General features: G+C 39.0%; 1 protein-coding gene across 1 annotated transcript in view; it reads right to left on the bottom strand.

The window, feature by feature from the left end:
* LOC121366258 (adhesion G protein-coupled receptor E2-like) overlaps positions 1–6,616 on the bottom strand; it is a gene marked incomplete at its 3' end in the record, with an annotated part of 18,946 nt that extends 12,330 nt beyond the window's left edge. Inside the window, exon 1 of the mRNA XM_041490771.1 lies at positions 6,429–6,616. The remainder of the gene's footprint in view (positions 1–6,428) is intronic.
* Between the last annotated feature and the right edge of the window lie 3,384 nt (positions 6,617–10,000).

Genomic DNA, 10,000 nt, shown 5'->3' with positions numbered 1-10,000 from the left:
GTGCAAACTGAATGAATGTTTGAGACTGTTCAAAGGGAGTAATGATAAATTAGTTAAACTTAAAGTTAAATATTAAACTAAAAGAAGTAAAGAACTTAGTCATGTAATCTCATATATTAATTATATTGATCGAATTGGTATTGTCATACAGTATATGTAGTTCAGTTGTTGATTACGGTTCCTGGTTGATATTTCTTATTATTCACTTAGTTCTTTATTTCATTCTTCTCTTTTTAGCTAGGTTGTTTTCACATGCAGTACTAACAGTTTCATAATGAATGCTACGTAAATGTATTTTTCAGTGGAAGTTCCTGATTTTGGGGATGTTTTCCAAGAAATATTTGATTCATAATTTGGTTTCAGCATGTACCAAATTGCAAATTGTCATGTGTAATTGTTACTCTTCATGCTGATATGGTATACTACCTTTGTATATAATTTGTAAATTTTTAGATATTTTGTTTATTTTATTTTTTATTTTATTTCATCATGGATAAACCCACTAAAGAAGACATAACACAACTTGTTTCAGCATTTCAGAAATTGTATGCTTGGCCTCAAGCAGATAGTGCTGAAGACTTAGTGGAGTGGAGGAAGAACATGGGACAAAGCCTGGCCCTGCTAGTTTTCCAACATTTGTTACATTAAATCAACCACCTAAATTACCTTTCTTTTCAGGTGATAAACTGTTTGATACTTCTTTTGAGTGAGTGAGTAAAAGTTTTACACGTGCGTATATACCACGAAGGTTTCACGCACGCCTGTCACGGGCTTAATCTCTGACTTTCGCCAGTGACTAAGTCCGGGCCAGGAGGTGGGAGGGGTACGTTTGAGGTGGGCGGAATTTGGAATAAAAAATTTAGTGGTCGGTCAAAGACCTAAGTCCTAAAATCCTAACGACATTCTACACTTCTACACATGTCCGGACTAAGAATTTAAAACCAAACGTTTTTGACTGCTCGGCCTAAAAGGTTTTAAGGTGATTTGAGCAATTGATCGGGCACCAAAGTAAAGTGCGGCCGAATTTTTTTAAAGTCCAACTAAGCCCAAAAAAAGAAAAAGGAGGTTGGCGTCTACTTTGGCGAGCCTGAAGATTCCCGGAGTAGAGGCAGGAGATGTTGGCGTCGTAGCAAAGTACGCACTACAGCACCGTAGTCGGGGCCGCAGACCGCCCGGATCATCTTGTGGATGTTCTTGTTGTCCAACTTGGCCGGAAGTATGACTTGGCGGTAGGTCTTGTCCCTCTGGTGCGTCACGACTACGGTGTCATGAGTTCCAAACATCTTCTTGTGGAGTTCGTATTTGCTGCTGTCCTCCAGGGATCTCCAGTCTGTGTTGAGGTGGCTGCCTCGTAGCTGCGTCGGGTTAGTCGTGTCCCCCTGCATGTACTGGTGAAGTTGTTTATTAAGTCCGTTCACAGCGACAGTCCATTCGGACTCTTCAGGGGGAGCGACTACCGGGGCTGGTCTCTCGGCCTTGGCTGGCCGGTCGGTCGGTGATGTTGCCTTCCTTTTTACTCCAACGGTGGTCGATCGGGCCGATGGCGAGGCGACTGGCTGTACCGGAGATACCGGCCAGTTCTTCCTGGGCCATGTGACGGTCGGTGATGGAGGGTCGTTGGGCGTCTCACACACCGCAGTGTTGAGCTCGTCCAGTTCGGTGGCCGACGGTTCCCTTGGGGCTGGTCGCGTCGTCTCAGGTTGGACTGGGGGCGGCGTCGCAGAAGGGACCGCCACTGGCGGTTGAGCCGCCAGCTTGGATCCCCCCCCGTGCCGCTCCTGGCGCAGGTTTCCTCTTCCTCCACTTCCGATTCCTTGTCGGTGAGATCGCGTCCCCGTACACCAAGGTCACGGAAGCCCGTGACCCGGTGTGTGTGACGCAATACTCACTCAGCTTTCCAAAACTGGCGAGCAGTCCCCCCAGGTGGGGGGGGGGGGGTAAGTCAAGAGCGCAGCTAACCACGTCTACTCTCATCGCGAGTTGAGTTGAAAAGCCTTGACAACTTGTAATCTAATCTATCGTTTATGTTCCAGCATAACAAGCTTATATTGCCGTACGATATCTTCTTACGAGAACTGGCGTGATCACTGTCCGATATCTTCTCACGGGAACTCCTTCTTTTGATGTTTGGAAATATCATTATAACTGCTTATTGAAAGACAAGTCTGTTTCTTTCCAGGTATTGTTGAAGGCGGTACAGCAGTCCTTACGTGGTAAGGCAGCTACTGCTGCTATGTGTGTGGGTCCCGACTGCGATGTTAGTCAGTTGGTTTCAAAGCTAGAATGTATGTTTGGTACTGTAGTTAGAGGACACAGTCTGCTATCAGTATTTTATAGTGCTCGTCAAGAGGAACGCGAAGATGTCACTTCATGGGCGTGTAGACTGGAAGAGTTGTTGAACCGAGCATCAGCGCAGAGTAACATCGCAGCTGAAGCAAAGGATGACATGTTACGCACTCAGCTGTGGTCCGGACTTAGGAACGATCTACGAGACAAGTCTGCATACATCTTCGATCAAGATGGTGGTTTTAGCGATTTGCTGAGGGCACTCAGGAGAATGGAAGCAGATATGCTAGAGAGGCACCCAGTTAAGGCTTTAACTGTAAGTAAAGCTGCAGTACATACTGATTCTGAACTTAAAGAAGTCAGAGGTTTACTTCAACAGTTAACTGCAGATGTTGCTGAGCTGAAGAAGTCCAGACACGAAACGACAATACCATCACGAACCCAACAGAATACCCATGGACTGCATGGACCTCAGCAGCCACGAGGAGATGGTATACTTCCACAACAACGAGGTGATTGATTTCAACAACGACAGCAACTGAATGAACGTTATCAACCTAGAGATGAACCCGTTTGCTTCAGATGTGGACAAGTAGGTCATCTCAAATATGGATGTCGGGTAAGACTTGATCATTATCGACGACATGCTTTAAACAGGAAGCAATCTATGGGGAGGGGCTACCCGTAGATTCCAGACCGAGATGCCCTATCATCTTTATGCAATAGGATAGTACCCATTTAGTGGGAAGTGCAAACGAAAGTGATATTATTATTAATAATATTTCCACTAAAGCTTTGTTGGACACTGGCTCAACAGTATCTACTTTTGCAGAAAGTTTTTACAAGAATAACCTGTCTGATATAGTGATGCATCCGCTTGATGTTATTTTAAAGATAGAATGTGCGGATGGACAGCAGTTACCATATCATGGTTATATTGAGGTAGAATTACAGGCAACAGGAGCTAGTTCTTCTGGGAAACAGCTCTGTCTTTTATTAGTTGTCCCTGATAGTTCCTATAACTCTCAGGTGCCACTTCTTCTGGGAACTAATGTTTTGTCAGCATTCATGAGTGAGTGTAAATCAAAACATGGTCGTCGTTTTCTTCAGGAAGCAGATATCCATACACCATGGTATCTGGCTTTCCGTTGCATGCTGTTGCAGGATAAGGAATTATCCAAACAACATTTTTCGTTAGCTAAGTAAGAAGTGCGACATCAAAACGCCTGTTGATTCCGGCTAACAGTGAGGTAGTTGTACAAGGGTATGTAGACAAGCCAGTTATGTATAGGTCTACATGTGCCTTGATTCAACCTACCAAAGGTTCTGTTATACTAGAGGACATTGACATTGTTCCTACAATTGTCAATTACAGCTGTCAAGGTAAGATGTATGTTGATGTTCATATATCTAATATTACCACTCGTACCATAAGTATTCCACCTCGAGCTCTCTTATGTGAACTTCAGGCAGTAACAGTGGAGGAGATTCCAGATAAGGTGTCAGTTTCTGACCAGTCTGAACCTCTTCTTGGTAAGATCGAGTTCGATGAGGAAGCCGTGACAAAGGAAGAACTTGAGAGAGGTAAGGATATTATTTCTCAGTTCCAGGATATATTTTCAACTGGTGATGATGACATAGGACATACAACAGCCGTCACACACAGGATTGATCTCAGCGATGAACAACCATTCAAACAACGACACAGGAGGATTCCACCAGCGATGTACCAAGAGGTAAGAGATAACCTCCAGCAGTTGTTGGCAATTGGAGTAATTCGTAGGTCTTTTTCACCCTGGTCATCCAATATTGTTCTGGTGCGGAAGAAGGATGGTAAGCTTCGCATGTGTGTAGACTACAGGCAGCTCAATAGACTGACGATTAAGGACTCATATTCTATCCCACGTATTGAGGAAATCGTTGATGCGCTCTCAGGTTCAAAGTACTACAGCACCCTCGATATGAAGAGTGGGTACCACCAAGTTGAAATTGAAGAGTCACACAAGGAAAGAATAGCATTTTCCGTAAGTCCACTGGGATTTTACGAGTACAATTGTATGCCTTTTGGTCTCTGTAACAGTCCTGCTACGAGTGAACGAGTGTTTCGATGGTCTTCATCTGAAAGTTTGTTTAATATATCTTGATGATATAATTATGTTTTCAGATACATATGAAGAACATCTTGAAAGACTTGAACAGGTATTTCTGAGGATCAGAGAAACACGAATGAAGCTGACCCCGAAGAAGTGTTCGTTCTTCAAGACAAGAATCAAATTCTTAGGTCACGTTGTCTCAGAATATGGTATAGAAGCAGATGGTGAAAGGATTCAGAAGATTTAAGACTGGCCCACTCCAAAGAATCCGAACGAGGTTAGACAGTTCCTTGGATTTGCGGGGTATTATCGTAAGTTCGTTAAAGACTTTGCTAAAATAGCTAAACCTTTAAACGCATTAATGCCTTCAACCAAATCCAAGCGAAATATCAAAACATCTGATAGACCTTGGGAATGGGGACATCGCCAGGGAGAATCTTTTCATAAATTAAAAGATCTTTTATCTTCACCACCTGTTCTTGGATATGCTGCTTATAGTAAACCCTTTGAGTTACATACAGATGCCAGTATCCATGGTTTGGGAGCTGTTTTATATCAGGAGCAGAATGGACTGCAGATGGTTGTCAGCTATGCTAGCAGAGGATTAAGTAAGTCAGAGGGAAATTATTCAGCTCATCGCCTGGAGTTTCTTGCGTTGAAATGGGCGGTGACTGAAATATTTCACGATTATCTGTATGGTAATACGTTTACTGTTTATACTGATAATAATCCTTTGACGTATATCCTTACTTCTGCTAAACTTGACGCCACATAACACCGCTGGCTGGCAGCTCTTGCTGCATATAACTTTGACATTGTTTACAGGTCTGGTCTCAACAACGCAGATGCTGATGGGTTGTCCAGATTGCCTGAAATACAAGCCTGTGAACAGAAGTGCACCAAGATTGGTTCAGAGACTGTTAGAGCCATTTGCAATGTTTTGTACACTCAACCATTTGTCCAATCTCTTTGCCTTTCAGCAGATACCGTGGTTGATAACCTTCAAGAATATGATCTCCAGGGAATGAAGGATCGAGATTGGAGGATGGCTCAGCATTCAGATGATGTTTTGAGGCCTTGGGTAGAAAGGGTTCGACTTAAGAAGAAACCCAGTCATCAGGATTATCCCCACTCACCAGTCAATTCTTCTTTGCATCGGAGTTTTGACAACTGTGTACTTCTGCAAGGAGTTCTACACAGAAAGGTGAAAGTTGATAGTCAGGAGCCGTATCAACTGGTACTTCCAGCTGCCTATGTAGGTGATGCTTTGAAAGGTCTGCATACTGACATTGGACATCCAAGAAAAGGGAGGACCTTATCCCTTCTACGAGGCCGGTTTTACTGGCCAGGTATGAGTCAGGACGTAGAAGATTGGATTAGAGGATGTGATAGATGTCTCAGATGGAAGTCTCCTACCGACGCCAGAGCACCGCTTGTGAGTATTTCTAGCTCTCAGCCATTGGAGTTGGTATGTATGGACTGTTGACGCTTGAAACATCAAAGGGCGGATTTCAATTTAATTTAATGTTTTGATTGTTTCAGGGTTTTAAATATACTCTATGTAAGATGTTGAATAAAATGCCATTGTCCTGAACCATACAGCTGTTTATCGTCTATTTTGGAACAAATCAAATGCTGTTACACTAATGGATAAATATAGTGATTTTCCTCGTTAAGGTTATATTTCAAAATTACCAAATATAAAAAACAGCCTTTAACTGTCCAGTGCAAGTTTGATTTGGTAAACTATTGTGGGAATGTCAGTCTTATTTTGGGCAGTGCAAGAAGGATATATCGTCCAGAAAAGGATCTCCTCGGGAGTGGCTATCCTCCTATAGACGAGGCACCGAATAGAGATTCATGGAATCAATCTCAAATCCTCATTCGACTCTGTATTGTGCAGAGATACGGTCTTGATTGTGATATCGGTTTTGTTGTTCAGATTAGTAGAGCCAATTCTGCCTCTTTATTGCTGTTAATAACTAATGAACAAATGCCTTCGCTCATGAATGACAGTTTGCATACTTGTAGATTCACAATTTTACTTACCTGTATAGGTGTGTCCATCTCCGGAAAATCCAACTTCGCAAGCACATGTGTAAGATCCAACTGTATTTCCACAGACTGCATTGGTGCCACATGGATACGTTCCAGTCTCACACTCGTTTATATCTGAGATCAGTAGTAATCAAAACAAAAAAATGAATGTATTAATAATCATTAGTAGTATATCTGGACTTTATATAATATCAATTATATTCTTTTCTACCTCAGCGCACATATGATTTATCTTATTAGTACCAGATTATACAAAACACTGGATGAATGAATGAATGAATGAATCAATGAATCAATCAATCAATCAATCAATCAATCAATCAATCAATGAAACATATTGTAACGGCCGTACAGGATACTTCTTCTCTCATATATAAATAGTGATTCAATAAAATTAATCAACAAAGCAGTTTTTGTAAATAATAAAAACATATTTTATTCAAATATCGTGTCTGTTGTTATGATAAAACAAATTACAGTTCTCATTCTATTGAAGTAGATCCCTCTTTGACAAGTGAGCGACAGCAGATGTGATTAAATTAATTAAATCTAATATCAAGATTAATTTCTCTTGGATGATTTAAATAAATGGGCTTTTTTGCAAAGATTTATTTGTAATTACTCTTATCTTTAAAAATAATAAATTATATTTGTTTCTATTGTGTACAGTTAAATATGAAAAAAAAATTGCTGGTATATTTATTTTATTAGTTTGTTGTCTAAATTTAGCCAACTGACTGTCACGTCTACTGATGCCGTATAACTGTAAATAAAATGTGTTGAGTGTGTCGTTAAATGAAACATTTCCTGTCACGACTGAAACCAGAGTATCAGCAACCAACCAACCAAAACTCTATTTACGTGCCTATATCCACTGTCGCTTCAGGCACGTACAAATGTCGGTTGGGTCGATCGGGACACAAGTGCCAGCAACATGACGTCATTTGCTATTATATTAAATTTACTATACCACATGACGTCACTTGGTCAATGATAATTTAAGAAAAAGCATGGAAACTGATCGAGCTAAAAAAAAAAAACAGAGCAAGAAATGAACAATTACGATAGCAAAATGCAATATATCTCAGGAGGCAGTCTGAAAGGAAAAGTGATAGTTATGTATCAGGAATCCAACGGTATTTTTGTATTTCACCTACCACCACCCGATTTAATAAGATCAGATGCTGCAATCTGCACTGCCACCAGTCGATAATACATAAACGGAAGAACAAAATAAATGAAAATAATAAATAGTAAATACAATATTCCAGGAGGCAGTCAAGCTGAAACAGTTGTATTTTTATACAAGGAATCTTAAAATATCTCATCGGCTGCCTTCCTATTTACAAAGGGTTTGTTTAACATTTGAAAAAAAGTATCATTTACAACTCGGACGCACAATGTTAACATTTCATTCTGGACCGTCCCATGTCAGAACGTCAGTACTTTTAAATAATTTATTTTTAAATTAACAACTGCAAATGCAGCTAAAAATGGGTTAACATTCGAACTACAATACATTTTGCTATTCGCGTTGCTTAATAGTTTGCACTGAGCACAAGTGATTATTTAAAACAACACAGTAACGGAACCATTTATATTTCTACAGTTGATGACAATACAATCTCAACGATAAAATAAGTCTGATAAATTACATGAATTTTCTAATCCATCGCTAATATTAAATCTAAACGTTTTTTCGTATAGTTGTATCATTCGATTAAGTCTACTGATGGTCAAAGTTCATAAATTCTATTTATAACCATTTTGCTTAACGCTGCCTTGACCCATCCCAAAAGGTCAGCTAGTAAACATGGCGGTCGCTGTCAAAACAAGGAAGTAACTCTAAATGAACACTGGCGTTTATGCCTAAGTAATAAAGAACTATGCGTTAGAAACTTAGCGAAATGGATATGTAAGTAAGAATAATTTATACTATATAGGTACCTCGTCAATTAGTAAAATAAAATCATAAACACCATTAATAATTATTACGATTGATGTCCAAATATCACTGTTAACGTATTTTTATGGATGTACTAAACAACGTAGAAATGCCTATTTATTACTACCATAATAAGTTGTAACACTAATAATGAATTAATTTAAAGGGACATTCCTGAGTTTACTACATTGTAAGATATTTCCGACTAATAAAATATTTCTACGATTAAACTTACATATTAAATATTGTTTCTTGTTTAGAATATCAGTATCTGTATATTCAATGTGTTTCTGGTCGTCTTAATATATGTAAGAAGCCCAAACTGGATATTGTCTCTAAATAATTTTGTACGTACGAAAAAATATACTTTAGAAAATAAAATGAAATTTAACCTAGTACAAATATTAGGACGACCAGAAACACTTTTAATATACAACCACTAATATGTTATGCAGGAAAATATGTTTGATATGAAATTACAATCGTTAAAAAGTCTGTTAGTCGATAACATCTTTAAAATTGCAGCAAACTCAGGAATGTCCCTTTAAATGTATTCCATGCATTAGGTGGGGTCATTACAATAAACGGCACTAATCGAGTGTATATTGGATGTTATTTCAACAATGTTCTAATACCGCGTCATGCCATTCTGGCAAAGACTGTTAAATCGAAATTACAGTTCATTCATGTTACCGTATTCACATATGTTATTTTCACAACACATACTATCTAAGGTATAATTATTCTATGCACTATACTAAAAGAAGGATGCCGGTATTTAAAACTGCCCAGTATTTGGAATTAAAATAAATTTTACTTGCCTGTACAAGTCTCCAGAATATCCACTTCGGCAAGTACATGTATAAGATCCAACTGTATTTTTGCAATCTGCATTGGTGTCACATGGATACGTTCCAGTCCGACACTCGTTTACATCTGAGATAAATAGAAAAGAAGGAATCTTTGTTACACTGACACTCATTATTTTCAATTCATCAGGTTTAGTGTGACGTAAGTGACATATTTTATTACGTTTATTACAATGATGGTATTATGATTGAATTAATCATAAGCCATTTAAAGTCGAAATGTTGTTTCCATTAATCAACTATCACTTAGGAGTAGTCTGGTGCAACTTTTGATATCTAATGTGAATGATTCACTAATTTGAAAACTCAGTGGTAATATTTTTAGAATGCTACGAAGCATCAAAATAACCAACAGAGTAATAGTTTTTCAACATTTTAGACATCTGACGTAATTTAAATTATAATCCCATTACCGTGACAGGTGTGTCCCGTTCCAGTAAATCCATTACTACATCTGCATGTATACGATCCACGAGTATTGGTGCATTTCGCATTGACATCACATGGCATCTTCTCAACACACTCGTCCAGATCTGAATTTAAGAGTAAATTAAGTTATACAATAACCTGTTAACCTGTTAACCTGTTAATATATATAATGAGACACTTTGAAAACGCAATTTGGTTTTCATGTGACACTAACAAAAATATCTAATGTATATCTATGAATGTATGACTATAACATGCTAAGGTGTATTCCTGCATGCCAACATGGGTTTCTAAGTTGACAACGAGGATCTTTTTCATGC

Source organism: Gigantopelta aegis, unplaced genomic scaffold (assembly GCF_016097555.1).
Source record: "Gigantopelta aegis isolate Gae_Host unplaced genomic scaffold, Gae_host_genome ctg5105_pilon_pilon:::debris, whole genome shotgun sequence".
Lineage (NCBI taxonomy): Eukaryota > Metazoa > Mollusca > Gastropoda > Neomphalida > Peltospiridae > Gigantopelta > Gigantopelta aegis.
Note: the sequence above shows the minus strand (reverse complement) of the source record. Positions and strands in the feature narration are given on the sequence as shown.